Source organism: Dama dama, chromosome 26 (assembly GCF_033118175.1).
Source record: "Dama dama isolate Ldn47 chromosome 26, ASM3311817v1, whole genome shotgun sequence".
In the NCBI taxonomy this organism is placed as follows: domain Eukaryota; kingdom Metazoa; phylum Chordata; class Mammalia; order Artiodactyla; family Cervidae; genus Dama; species Dama dama.
Genome location: NC_083706.1, coordinates 52,590,475 through 52,603,813, shown reverse-complemented (window position 1 = coordinate 52,603,813; position 13,339 = coordinate 52,590,475). Strand labels below are relative to the sequence as shown.

Genomic DNA, 13,339 nt, shown 5'->3' with positions numbered 1-13,339 from the left:
AATTGAATCTTTTGTAGCGGATACCCTGGCCAGGATGCAGCAGTTCTCATCGGATGAAGATAAGAATTTCTCCCCTCCTCTCCCGAGGTTCAGGGTCTCTGTAGAAGGTCCTCACAGATGTTGACTGATTCACTGATGGACAGATTCAAATGCCTCTGAGTGTCCCAGGTACCATGGAAATTCGCCGGCGCCAGTTTGGAGGAGGCTGTACTGATAGCCTGTGTGCGGTTCCCAGGGGCAAGGCCGCCACTCACACCGCCTGGTGGTGGGAGCGAGGACGTGGAAGCCCCAAGGGTTGGGGGTGCAGAGGCCTGGGGCAGCCCTGAGGGGTGCGTGAGGGAGGACCCAGCTGGCTGCTGGCTGGACACCATCGGGTCCCCCTTGCCAAGAGCATGTGAAGCAAACTGGGTTGATCTTGGGCTCCCCTGGCTGACCTGTCGTGTTGAGAAGGATTCGGAAGCTGTGTCCAAATTCTGCCTCCACCACCCCTTAAGTCTCCCGAGGACCTGAGGGGAGGCAGTCGGTTCGGTGCTGTCCTGCAGTTATGTCCTCCCTGTCAGGGTCTGGTTCTTGCTTTGTGGTCAGGAAACTTGGGGAGGAAACCCAGAAGCAGGGCTCTCCAGACTGGGTTCACATAGCTCTCAGAGAAGGCCCTCATCCCTTTGAAAAGTGCAAGTTGTTCAGTCGTGTCTGACTCTTTGCGACCCCATGGACTGTTGGAATTCTCCAGGCCAGAATACTGGAATGGGTAGCCTCTCCCTTCTCCAGGGGGTCTTCCCAACCCAGGGATGGAACCCAGGTCTCCCACACTGCAGGCACATTCTTCACCAGCTGAGCCACCAGAGAAGCCCCTCATCCCTCATCCCTTTGATATACTTTTTTCTTCACAAACAATCCCACTCTGAGCCACCCCCATCCTGCAGACCACAGGCGGAGATGCTGTTTTCAGGCCCAAACCAATACACCAGCCCCGGGCGTCTGTCGGTTCCTGTAATAGCCCCCTCCTCAGACCGCGGTGCTCACACTCCGCTGGGTGCCTTCAGAGCCCCTGGCCTGTGGAGGCCGGGTCCATCCGCCTTTGCGGGGACTGGTGCGAGGCTCTCCCCAAGGCTGCTCCGCGTCCAGGGCTCCTGGTGCGTCTCCGGGGCCCGTCTGCCTGTCTGTCTGTCGGGTGAGTCTCCAGGGCCGGGTCACCCGATGGAGGACCAAAGGATGCCTGGGCCCATGTTGTCACAAGTCTGGTTCAGCTGCGGCTCAGTCCCAGCGCGCTGGGGGCGTGCCCTCCGCTCGCCTGGGCCCCACCGAAGTGCGAGGGACCCCAGCTTAGCCCCGTCCACGCGCAGGGGGCCGCAGGCTCTGAGGGGCTCCCCCTGGGCACCCGGGGATGGACAGGGCAGGCGCTCCAGGCGGGGCGGCCTAGACAAGGAGCTGGACAGGATGTGGGCCCAGGAGCCGCAACGCGCAGCTCTGGGTGTGCTCTTCTCTGGGGCGGAGGGCGACAAGGACGGCCTCCCAGCACGGAAGGGACAGGACGGAAGTCAGATTGGTGACCTGTGAGGCCGCGGGGGCAAGAGGGAGCCAAGAGGGGCCCGGGGCGGGGGGTCGCCATCAGAGGGTGGCAGGCTTGGGTCCCCACCGAGGGCGCTGGGGGAGCCCCCTAACCCCTCTCTTCCCTCCCCGGGGGGTGGGGCGGGGTAGGCAACCAGGACGCGCGTCCCCGGGCGCGGGGACCTGCGCCTCCCTCGCCCGCCCCGTCGAGTGATGGATCGGTGTCTCCAGCGCCCCGATGGGGGAGCTGGGTGTGCGGGGTTGTGGGGTGGGGTGGGGGGTGCCTGATGCACCCGCTTGAAGTGAAGCAGCTGCGCGCCTGGCTCAGGGGAGGTGGCCGAAGGACATGACCTTCCTCCCGGCCTTTCTTTTGGGAAAGGAAGTCTTTGGAAGTTTGCAGCAACTGAATAAATCTTGTCACCATGATAAGCAGGGTCCCGTGTCGCCCGCGAGGCGGAGAGAGCGCCACATTTCCTGCGATTGTTCCCGTTTATTGCATTTCAGCGTGTGAGCCCCCCGAGCCCCGATCCCGGGGATCCCGGGCGGAAGCGACGGCCGGGGCCTCCGCGGGGAGCGCGGCCCGGTTATTCCCGGAGCGTTTTGGAGCCGCCGCGCCCGCGGCTCGGGTTTCGGGCTCGGCCTCGGGGCCGCGTGACGGAGGGCGAGGCGGCTCATTATAGTAATAGACCCCCGCTCTGCCCGCGGGCGGCCCCCGGGGGCGGGGCCGGCTGGCTCAGCTCCCCTCCCGGTGCCTCCGGGGAGGGGAAGGGGGAGAAGGAGGGGACGGGAGGGGGAGGGGGAAGGGGGGGAGGAGAAGTAGGAGGGGACAGGAGGGGGAGGGGGAGGGGGAGGGGGTGAGTAGGCGGCTCATTATAGTAATGCACCCCGCGCTCAGCCCGTGGGCGGCCCTCCCCGGGCGAGGGACCGGCTGGCTCAGCACCCCTCCCGGTGCCTCCGGGGCGGGGAGGGGGAGAAGGAGGGGGGAGACGGGGGGGGGGGTAGAAGGGGGGAGGGGAAGGGAGGGGGAAGAAGGGGAGGAGGTGGGGGGAGAGGTGATAACGGGAGGGGGACGCGGGGGAGGGGGACGGGGGATGGCGGAGCGGAGAGGGGGGAGGGGAAGGAGCGGAGGGGAGCCGGGGGAGGGGAGGGAAGGGGAGAGGGAAAGAGAGAAGTGGGGGCGGGGAAGGGAGCGGGGTGGGGGAGGGGGAGGCCCGGGGGGAAGGGGCCAGGGGTGAGGGAGAGGCCAGGGGTGAGGGGGAGGGGAGAGAAGTGGGGAGCAGGAGTTGGGGAGGGGAGCGGGGAGGGGAGGCGGGGAGGGGGAGGGTAGCAGGAGTTGGGGAGGGGAGCGGGGAGAGGCAGGGGAGCGGGGTGGGGGAGGGGAGGCCCAGTCCCCCGGCCCCCCGTCCCCCCGCTCCCCCGCCCCCAGAGCGCAGCCCCCCGCCCCGCGCGGCTCCGGAGCACAAGTGACTCACGAGGAGCCTGACTCACGAGCCCCGCGGGCGGGCGAGCCCGGCGGGCCGCGCAGTGCGGGGAAGAATGTTCTCGCCAGGAAAGCTGTTTATAAGATGGAACCTGGTGCCCTTGAAATAGAAGCTCCTGGCACCGAGAGGGCTGGCGGCCCCCCGCCACCCGGGCCCTGCGTTTGCGCTTTTGACTTCGGAGCTTCGCCCCTTCCTCCTGGTCTGGGACACTGCAGGACTGTGACTGCGGCCCCAAAGCCCCGCCGCAGGCCGGGGCGCCCCTCGGGGGCTGGGGCAGCGTGTGAGGCCCGGCGTGGGCAGGGCTGGCCCCGGCCTCCCGCGCTCCCGGCCTCTGCCTGCATGTTCGCCCCGCATTCTGCCTGCACCCGAATCCCCGTCTACAAGGACACCTGTGACGCGGGGCGAGCGCCAGCCTGCCCCCGCATCACCTCCTGCGGGTTACCTCTGCAGCCGTCCTCTTTCCCAATAAGGGCACGTCCTGAGATCTAAAGGCTAGACCTCAGCCGATGAATTTTGGAGGGAACACACTCCAACTGACAACGGATGTGGTGCATATGCCTTGTAGAAATTTAGAAAATAGGTGCAAAAAAAGTCACATTTCTACGGCTCAGAGATCACTGCTGTGAATATCTTAGAGCGTTTCCTTATGAAAAAAAAACCATAAAGTTAGACAAAACGAATATGCTGTTTTGTATCTTTATCTAATGAGCTCTTCCTATTTCACTGAATTTCTTCTCATCTAATACCTAGTCTGAACTTCCCCGGTGGCTCAGTGGTAAAGAATCTGTCTGCCAATGCATAAGATGAAATTCCTGGGGTTGGGAAGATGCCCTGGAAAAGGAAATGACAACACACTCCAGGATTCTTGCCTGGAGAATCACATGGACAGAGGAGCCTGGCGGGCTACAGTCCATGGGGTGGCAAAGAGTTGGACACGACCGAGCACACACACATACACACACACACACACACACGCACAATACCTAGTCTATGTTCAAATGGTGAGTTACTTACAGTAATTTTGTTCAAACCAGTAACCAAGCCATGGCCTTTTGCTTTTACTGGTTGTTAACATTCCTTAGGTCTCTTTAATCCATAACTGTCCATTTTTCCTGACATCAAGTTATTTTGGCCGATTATGCTGCATAATAGTTGCCTCCTGGATTTGTTAGATTGTTTCCTTGTGAAGCTGCAATTGGTTCCTCTGTGTCCTGTGTTGCCTCTGAACTGGGGCTATTAGAACCCTGATGGACTCAGCCAAGCACTTTTGGATAGGAAGCATTACAGGTACTTTTAAGTGTCTCCGATTAGATGACATGGAACATCTGGTCTACCCGACCCAGGTCAGGTCAGGCCTTGCCAGGCGTCGGGGCGGTGCCTGGGGGTTCCTGCACTGTGTGGGAGGGTGTATCTGATGACTCTGAGGTTTTTGCAACTTGAAAGTTTCTGGTAGTTGAGAGAGGAGCCCTCGCTGTCTGGTGGCAGCTGGTGCAGGGAGAGGAAGTGTGGTGGGCCCACAGAGCCGCCCTCATCGCTGCCCTCTGGGGATGCCGCCAGTCTCAGGACTTCGAGTTCTAAGAAGGCCTGCCCTGGGATTCTGAGACTGAGTCTACTGACTGGGGGTGATGGGGGTGTGCTTTCCCACCAGCTGGGCCCCATGCTGAGCCACACATCTCCCTGTGGTGTGGGGGGGACCTGGCTGGATCCTGGTCTCCCTCCCAGATCATTCCAGAAGGATCACGGCCCTTTCCAGCATTTTACAGTTTTTGTTTTTTAAAGAGAAGCGATTTACAATGAATCATAGATTTTTGTGTGTATATTGGCTGGTCTTTTGACACATTCATACACTTGTTAATCTCTGTTAAGATATAGACCGTTTCCATCACCCGTAAATTTCCCGAGTGCCCCTTTCCAGTTACTCCTGGTCCAAACAGAGGTAACTACTGTTTCAGCTTTTCCTGCTTTAGATTATTTGCTTATTCTAGACCTTCACAGCCAAAGAATTGATGCTTTTGAGTTTTGGTGTTGGAGAAGACTCTTGAGAGGGTCCTTGGCCAGCAAGGATATCAAAGCAATTAATCTTAAAAGGAAATCGACCCTGAATATTCATTGGAAGGACTGATGGTGAGGCTCCAACACTTTGGCCACCTGGTGCAGAGTGTCGATTAGTTGGAAAAGACCCTGATGCTGGGAAAGATTGAGGGCAGGAGGAGAAGAGGGCGACAGAGGATGAGATGGTTGGATGGCATCACTGACTCAATGGACGTAAGTTTGAGCACACTTCAGGACATCATGAAGGACATAGGAGCGTGGTTTGCTGTAGTCCAGGGGGTGGCCAAGAGTCAGATGCGACTTAATGACTGAACAACAGCAAGACCTTCATGTACATGGAATCAACTGCATGTTCTCTTCTCTTCGACATGGTGTTGGCTTCACCCACAGTCACGCCTCCTCGGAGCAGTGCTGTGTTATATGGACTGCAGTTCGTCCATCCATTCTCCTGTGGATGGACGTGCGGGCTGTTTCCAGTTCTCTGTAATGATAAATAAAGCTCTATGAACACCCATGTGCAAGTAACTGAGGGCACAAAAGTTTTCGTTTCTCTTGGGTAGATATCCAGGAGTGAAATTAATGAGTCATGGTTAAAGTGGGCGTAGCACTTCCCCTCCTACCAATAGCGGAACGGAATGCTGGTGTCATCAGCCTCTTTATTTTTTGCAGTCTGGTGGCTCTGCCCTGACGTTTCAGTGTGGCTCCAGTTTGTATTTCCCCAATGGTTTATGATAATGAGAAGTTCTTTTGAGTTCTTACTGGCCATTCATAGAGATACTTTTTTGACCATAGCTTTTAAAAATTCATATGTTTCTCTTCCTTAATAGGCACTATCACTTGTTAAACAGGCATTTACTGCATGAATTGAATTTCTTGCTCATCTCTCAGTGACAATTATCAAAGATAGGTGGATAGGAATTGATCTTTGAGAAGAAGCAAAGTCATGTGTTTTCATCTAGTTGTTCCAAATTCCCACTCTCTGGGTTTCTGGCCAGTGCAGTGTGTAAGATGCTCTGTTTTGTTGTTTTTTTTCTTTTGGCCACACCGTGTGGCGTCTGGGCTCTTGGTTCCCTGACCAGGGATTGAACCTGCACCGCCTGCACTGGAAGTGAAGAGTCTTAACCACTGGACCTCCAGGGAAGTCTCTGTATGGTGTTCTTGAAGAGAGTTCTGATACACCATAGGACTGAGAGGACCCCTCTGCCCGAAAGCGCGCTGACGTGTGTTGGGGGAGGGAGTAGACTGCAGCTGAGAAGAGGGAGGAAGTGACGCACAGTCTCTAGGCATGGAGTCTTGCCTCCTGGAGAATCAAGGCACCAAAGAGCTTTCTTTCTGTTTCAGGCAGAATCTTATTCTTTCAGTGGAGAGCATCATTTGTTACCTGCCCTGGCAGAGGTTCCTTGGAGCCAGAGGACAGTTCGGAGCCCCCAGGAAGCTCAGGCCCTGGTCCAGCTTCCCCGTCCCGTTGGGATGGAGACACGGAAGCCAGCCTCCTTCCCCTTTGATCAGCTTCTTCTCGTCCTTCCACAGGTGCCGCACCTGTTCCCCGCTCACAGTGACTCACTGTGGGAGGACTTTGCCGAGACACCCAGGACTGTCACCGGCCGACCTTAGGAGAGGCCCCAGGGCAGGAAAAGGAGAAGAAAAACAGGAAAAGAAGCTGGGATGGGAAAGGGAGTGGGGGGAGGGGGGCGGTGCTGAGAGTCCCTGTCCAATGTTTCAGCTGCAGCCCTGTGTGGCCTGGAGGGGGCGGCTCCTGGAGGGTCGTGAGAAAGGGAGACCGATGACCCCGCATCCTCTGCGGGATTAGAACACTTGCAGCGAAAACTAAATGACCAGGGAATGGCCGGTGTTACAAAGATAGTTTAGAACTCAGAGGGCTCTCCTGAAGCCCGCCTTGTCTTCCGTTGGGGGGGGGGGGGGAGGTCCCGTTATAAAAGTCTGTCCCCCGCCTTCTGAGATGGGCTCAAACCGCGCCCTCTGTTCCTGTAGAATAGAGGGCCTGCTTCCGCCTCCCCTGACCTGGAAAGTGCCCCCAAAGCAGCCATTTCCGATATGCTAAGACATGTCAGAGAAAAGAGGTTGGAGAATCCAGGGACCCCGCGGAGGGGGATGGGTAGAAGGGGCAGAGAGGATGGTGCTGCTCGGGGTGTGCCCGCCCAGAGCCAGGAAGGATTAGAGGGGCCAGGAGGGAGCCCGCGGGGCAGGAAAGCGCAGCTCCGGGGAGACAAAGCCTCTTTGCGCGCCTGCCACGGCGAGCCCTTTCCAGCGGAGAGGGGCTGTGGGAAAGTGTCGGAGCCCCGGGCCGCCCCGGGCCTTTGAGCCGTGGTGAAAGAGGCCTTGGCGGGGGGCCGCGGGCTGGCACGGAGGCGCTCTCCCAGGCCCCGGAGCACAACCTTGGGCCAGGGCCCACTTCCCCCCGAGGAGAAGAGCCTGAGCAGCCTCTGGGTGGTGGGGAGGCGGTGGAGGACGAGCTCCCCCGCCCCCTGCAGGGTGGCCCAGAGCCCTGGGGAGGTAACTGTGGCCCCCCCTTATTCACTAGCCTGGGAACACGGGATAGGGTCCCAGAGTCCGGTATCCAAGGGACTTGAGGTCCAGGTCGAGCCCTATGACCCCACTTCACAGAAGGGGAAACGGAGGCCCAGGGGCTTCCGTTTTGTGGCCAGAGCTCTTGACAGAGGAGCTGAAACGCTGGTCCCCGAGGTCCCTGCTCAGGGCAGGCCCCACGTGCTGCCTGGAAGGGGGAGGACAGAAAAGGGATGGAAGGCAGGCTGTGACCCCCGTCAGGGTGTGTCCCAGCCTGAGCCCCGCCGGAGCCCCGGGCATGCTGGCATCTGAGGCAGATGGAAGGGGAACCAGGGCGGGATGCGAAGTGCCAGCATCAGAGTGGGCTGTGGAGACCTCCTCCACCTCTGCGCTCTGACCTTTGCACAAACTGTTCTTCACAGCTTTCCCAGCTTCTCGGAGGTTTGATTGTATCCCATGGACGCAGAATGGGAGGGTTGCCAGGGACATGGGAGTTTCTGTGGGCCAACTTCCCACCCGGTATGGGAACCCACTCTGGGCTGGCCCTCGTCTTCGCTGAACCCCTCCCCCCTTTTTAGAACTGAATTATAATGAACATGTGACAGCATATTAGTTTCAGGTATACAACTCAGTGATTTGACACTTTGCTACATTATGAGGTGATCAGCACAGTAAGACCAGTTACCATCCATCACCACACACGTTGTTACAGTATCACTGACTCCATTCCTTGTGCAGTACTTTACATCTTGTGACTGATTTCTCTTAGACTGGGAGTCTGTCCCTCTAAAGAGCCTTCATCTATTTAATCCATCCCTTCCTCTGTAACTGTGAGTCTTCCCGTTTTGTTTTCTTTTTCAGATTCCACATACAGGTGAAATTACATGGCATTTGTTTCCCTCTGACTTATTTCGCTTAGTATAATGCTCTCCAGACCCATCTCTGTTGCCGCAAATGACAAGGTGTCCTTCTTTTTTATAGCCGAGGAATACTCTGTTGTGTATGTAAACCGCAACATCTTTATCCATCCGTGATCCGTGGACACCTGGGTTGCTTCCAAATCTTGGCTATGCTTGAAGATTCCGAAGAGAAGGGAGCAGACAGCCCCTAGGCAGGCAGGACTGCGGGTGTGGACCCAGACCTTCGTCTGCAGGGCAGGATCTTGTTTTCTCCCACCAGCCGTGCAGAATAGGCCTGGCGTCCTCCACACGCTTCTGGCAGCCCTGCTGAGGTTGGGGGCTGGGGGCGATTGTGGTTCTCAGGAAACTGGAAGTGTTGGCCCAACCACTGACTGTGTGCCGGGTCTCTAAGACCAGGAGGGCCTGGAAGGTCCCTGGAGAAGCGCGTGATGTAGGGACGTGGAGACGCAGAGAAGGTGATACAACGTGGCCAGGAGGAGGGCTGGGAGACGTGTGTGTGTTTGTGCACAAACAGGAGGACACACGTTTTTGCAGGGCAGCGGCGCGGAGCAGACATTTTCGCAAATAAAGTGCTGAAGAAACATGTTGGTGCCACAGAGTCTGTGCTCACTGTGGCTGCAAATAAACGCTGTCTGGATTCCTGTAGTAACACCCCAAATCACTTCCCAGGTGTGAAGTGTGGGGAGATGAGGTTTAGCCTCGGTCTTTTCAGCCAGAAGCAAACAGGCTTCTCCCTGAGTAGCATCTCTCTCTGTTCAGGGATGTGAGTCCCACATCGCGCTGAAAACCACACTGCATCCCAGGAACACAGGGCTGACGGGCATGCTCCGGATGGTCACCCGCTCTGAGATGGATGTGTCTGGGATTTCAGTGCACAGATTTGTACGCAAATTATTTGTTCTGTGTTTACATCCACGCTTATATGCTCTGGAGGTCTTCCATTGAAAGATTAAGTCTCAGGCACAGTTTTAAGTGACTGTCACAAGATACCTCGTTTAATCCTCTCAGTACCCTCAGAAGTAGTCTTTCAAATGTGGAAACAGGCTCAGAAGGTTGTCTTGGAAGGTCAACACCATCTAGAGGGAGGTGGTGACCTGCAAGTTAAACCGTGGCCTTGGCTCAGTTGGTAAAGAATCCACTGCAATGCAGGAGACCCAGGTTCGATCCCTGGGTTGGGAAGACTCTCCTGGAGAAGGGAATGGTAACACACTCCAGCATTCTTGCCTGGGAAACCCCACGGACAGAGGAGCCTGGAGGGCTACCGTCCATGGGGTCACAAAGAGTCAGACACGACTGAGCGACTAACACACTTTGACCTGAATCGAAGTTGAATTCCAACTTGCTGTGTTGGCAACTCTCTCCCACCCCGCTCCCCTCCCTGGACATAATTTTACTGGTTAGACTGGAATTGGATCTCCTTTTCAAGCCAGTCTAGACTGTTGGTACACGCACCCAGGACACCTTATTTTTTTCACCACAGCCCAGCAGTGTCACAAAGCCCCTGAGATCCTGTCCTGCTTGTTAGGATTCAGATTTTACGTCCTTTGGGGAAAAGTGCAATATTTGATCTTCCGAGAGAGCAGTGGGTATGACTCTCCCGTGTTCACAGGCGTTATTCCGTTGAGGCCCACGAGACCCCCTGGAGTAGGGGGAGCCTCATGGGGGCCCCTCTCACTGGGGGACAGGAGGCCCTCTCTGGGCCGTAACCGCTTTGTAGGTTCTGATAGATTTTCCAGAGAAAGACGTTATTCAGCCGGGACTCTGACCTCTTGTGAGGCGCTGTGGTATTTGTCAGCTATGTGGCCTTTGCTTGGCGGTGACGTTATTAGCTAGCAGGGCAAGACCAGAAGGCTCTATTACCTCTCAATAAAGCGTTTTCATCAATTTCGATGTTTGGGTCATTTTTGTTGTGAAGGGGAAAATCACTTCAGCAGGTTTATTCCTTGCTGAGCAAACAAAGATCCACCAAATATATTACATTTAAGGCAGAGATGGTCACAGTTCAGGAATACTTTGCAGTCGAGCTCCTTCTAAACTGAAAACATTCTTTCAATACGGAGGATTCCTATGAGAACTGTAAAAATCCTACCCACATAGTTCCCTCTCTTGAATGGAGCCTACTGAAGGGTTATTAAAATTTTACCTTTTTGTCAATAAAGTTCTTCATGGGACGTTTTTCTTGCTGCATTTTAATGTAGTGTTCACTGCCCAGATGTACGAGGGAGGAGACAAAAAGGCCATTTAAAGCCCTGGCTCTAGAATAGCCCTATTATACATTTAATTGAATCAAGTGACACTCAGGGGCTGTGCTGTGTGTGGACATAGTTTCAGCTGTAGGTGGCTGTCACCAACCCACACAGCCTTAAACCTGGGGCCAGGGACACAAAGTTGATTCAGAACCTCACTTCAGCGAGGGTGTTTACTAAGGAAAATCACACACGCCATGTTTTATAACAGCCGATCCTAATTCTCTAAATTTTGAGCAGTTCACGAGAAACTTCCCTTTTTGTATTAATATGTGATTCCATTTTTAAGAACAGTTTCAAATGTAAAGATGACACTACATTGAATATTTGGAAGTGTTTTCTTGAGCAGTGAGACTTTTTAAGCTTTCCTCCCACCCCCCAACCCGCCACCTCCATAATACCTGAAGCAAAAACGACAGGTTTTTCCTGTTGGTTTTGTATCTGATTGATTGAAACCGTATTTTTCTAAGGTATACCTGTTATTCGTTCTTTAGACTAAGGACAATTTAGTTAGCTTCCCGACTAGGGTTGAAGCTTTCATATTATTCTTAAAAGCCCGGAAGAGCCCTCCTCCTCCGTGGAAAACAGGAAGAGTGGCCCGGCTTGAACGCAGGGCCGTGGAGACCCCACTCACAGACCACCGACTTTGACCCTCGCCTTTGGGAAGAGAGGAATCAATGTTCCAGCAGAGACCTTGGTTCGGAACATTGGCTCCCAGACCTCCGGTACCGGGGGGCACTTGTTCAAACAGGGACGCTGGACATCACCTCGGAGCGTCCATTGAGCAGGTCTGCCCAGGGCCCGAGGAACTGGACTCCTCCAGTCTCCCGGCGAGGCTGCCGTTGCTGGACCAGGGAGCCCGCTCTGAGACCTCCATGCTAGGGCGAGGGGGCGACTCTGGGGGTCAGCGGGGTCGGGACACTCAGGCTGCTTCCGTTCAGCCGCCTGGAGGCCGTGGGTTTAAACAGACACCTGGGTCTATCTGTGGTTGGTGTTCCCCACAGGGGACACCCCTCTGACGGGAGGTGCTCCCAGTGACCTGTCTGGCTCCCCTGACGTGGACCGGGGGTGCAGGGAACTGGGGGTTTGGTCTCGGAAGCCTTTGGATATCCAAGCGGAGCATCCCATGCGCATTTAGGGAGGTCGGGACTAAACTGGGGAACTGGGGGCTTACAGACGGCATCCGGGGCCGGCTGGAGGCAATGGAGGCCGGACCCCGGACCTAGGCCGGTCAAGGGTTAGGAAGGGGCGCTGCGGGCCCGAGCACCCACCAGCCCCCCATCCTCTAAGGGAACTAGCTCCGTTTCCCTGGCCCCTGTCACCAGGCGGGGACTCAGCACACACCCTCTTTTCCTGGTCTTTATGGGGGCGCTGCCGTCTCTTTACTGGGGGGACCTGGGTTTACCTTTGAACGTAGCCATGCCAAAGCCCATGTCCGCTGGCACACCCACGGGATCGGAACACCCCAAGTTGCCCTGAAATCACCATGGAAACGCTGCGGGCCACCTGCAATTACCTGAGTGGAGGGTGCGGCCCCTGCAACAGACTCTGAAGGCACGATGAGGGGCTACTTTTCAACACTTTCTACATAAAAAAGAAAAGGACGTAATACATTTTTTAGACTTACCAAGCACAGGAATAGAACAAATCCTTTCAGTCAGACTGAAACTTACAGGAATTCTGCAAAGGAAAAACAAAGTATCCAAATACCTTAAAAATATTTCCCACCAGAGGAGGCAAAAATCAACCCCGAAACAGAGAAAGGCTAACGAACCGATGTGCAAAGAGCTCCTTCCACCACACGTCTGTCTACATCCTTCACCGGTGATGGGAGAGCCGGCTCATGGCCAGAGAACTTGTCCGGAGACGCACACTGCACCAGAGGTGAGATCCAAGCAGACAGCTTCGTGCGGGCAGAAGTAATGGAGTCCTTCCTTCCCGAGGAGCCCACGCCCGAGCTGACTCACGGTGCTTACGGCGCCTGTGTTCCCCTTTAACATCAGCGTCTGCGCAAACTGTTGCTATTGGTGGGGTTTCCCAGAAGCAAAGCGGGAGTCAGCGGGGTCGGGACACCCTGCTGGTGCTCTGGATCTCCGGTCAGCTTCCACGTGCTCACACTTTGAAGCCAGCAAAAGACTCAAAGATGATGGGAGATAAATCAGATTCCACACCAATAAACATTTTCCTGCAGGAAAGTGTTCTTGATTAAGCCAAGTACTACTATTTTTCCCCCCCACTGCAGAGCAGAGAGGATGCTTACAGTATCTTTTGAATTGTTGTTGTTATTAAGTCGCTAAGTCATTTTCAACTCTTTGTGACCCCATGAAGTGCAGCACGCCAGGCTTCCCTGTCCTTCACTATCTCTCAGAGTTTGGTCAAACTCATGTGCATTGAGTCGGTGATGCCATCCAACCATCTCTGCTGCCCTCTTCTTCTCTTTCCCTCAATCTTTCCCAGCATCAGTGTCTTTTCCACTGAGTCAGTTCTTCACATCAGTTGGCCAAAATATTGAAGCTTCAGTTTCAGCATCAGTCCTTCCAATGAATATTTGGGGTTGATTTCCTTT

At 55.5% G+C, this 13,339-nt stretch overlaps 1 long non-coding RNA gene across 1 annotated transcript; it reads right to left on the bottom strand.

Moving 5' to 3' along the window:
* Positions 1–8,369: 8,369 nt before the first annotated feature.
* LOC133047172 (uncharacterized) lies at positions 8,370–12,685 on the bottom strand. Its single transcript, XR_009690681.1, has 3 exons — positions 12,548–12,685; positions 12,401–12,453; positions 8,370–9,713 (listed from the first exon to the last, which is right to left on the bottom strand). It is a non-coding gene; the product is annotated as an uncharacterized LOC133047172 (long non-coding RNA).
* Positions 12,686–13,339: the final 654 nt, after the last annotated feature.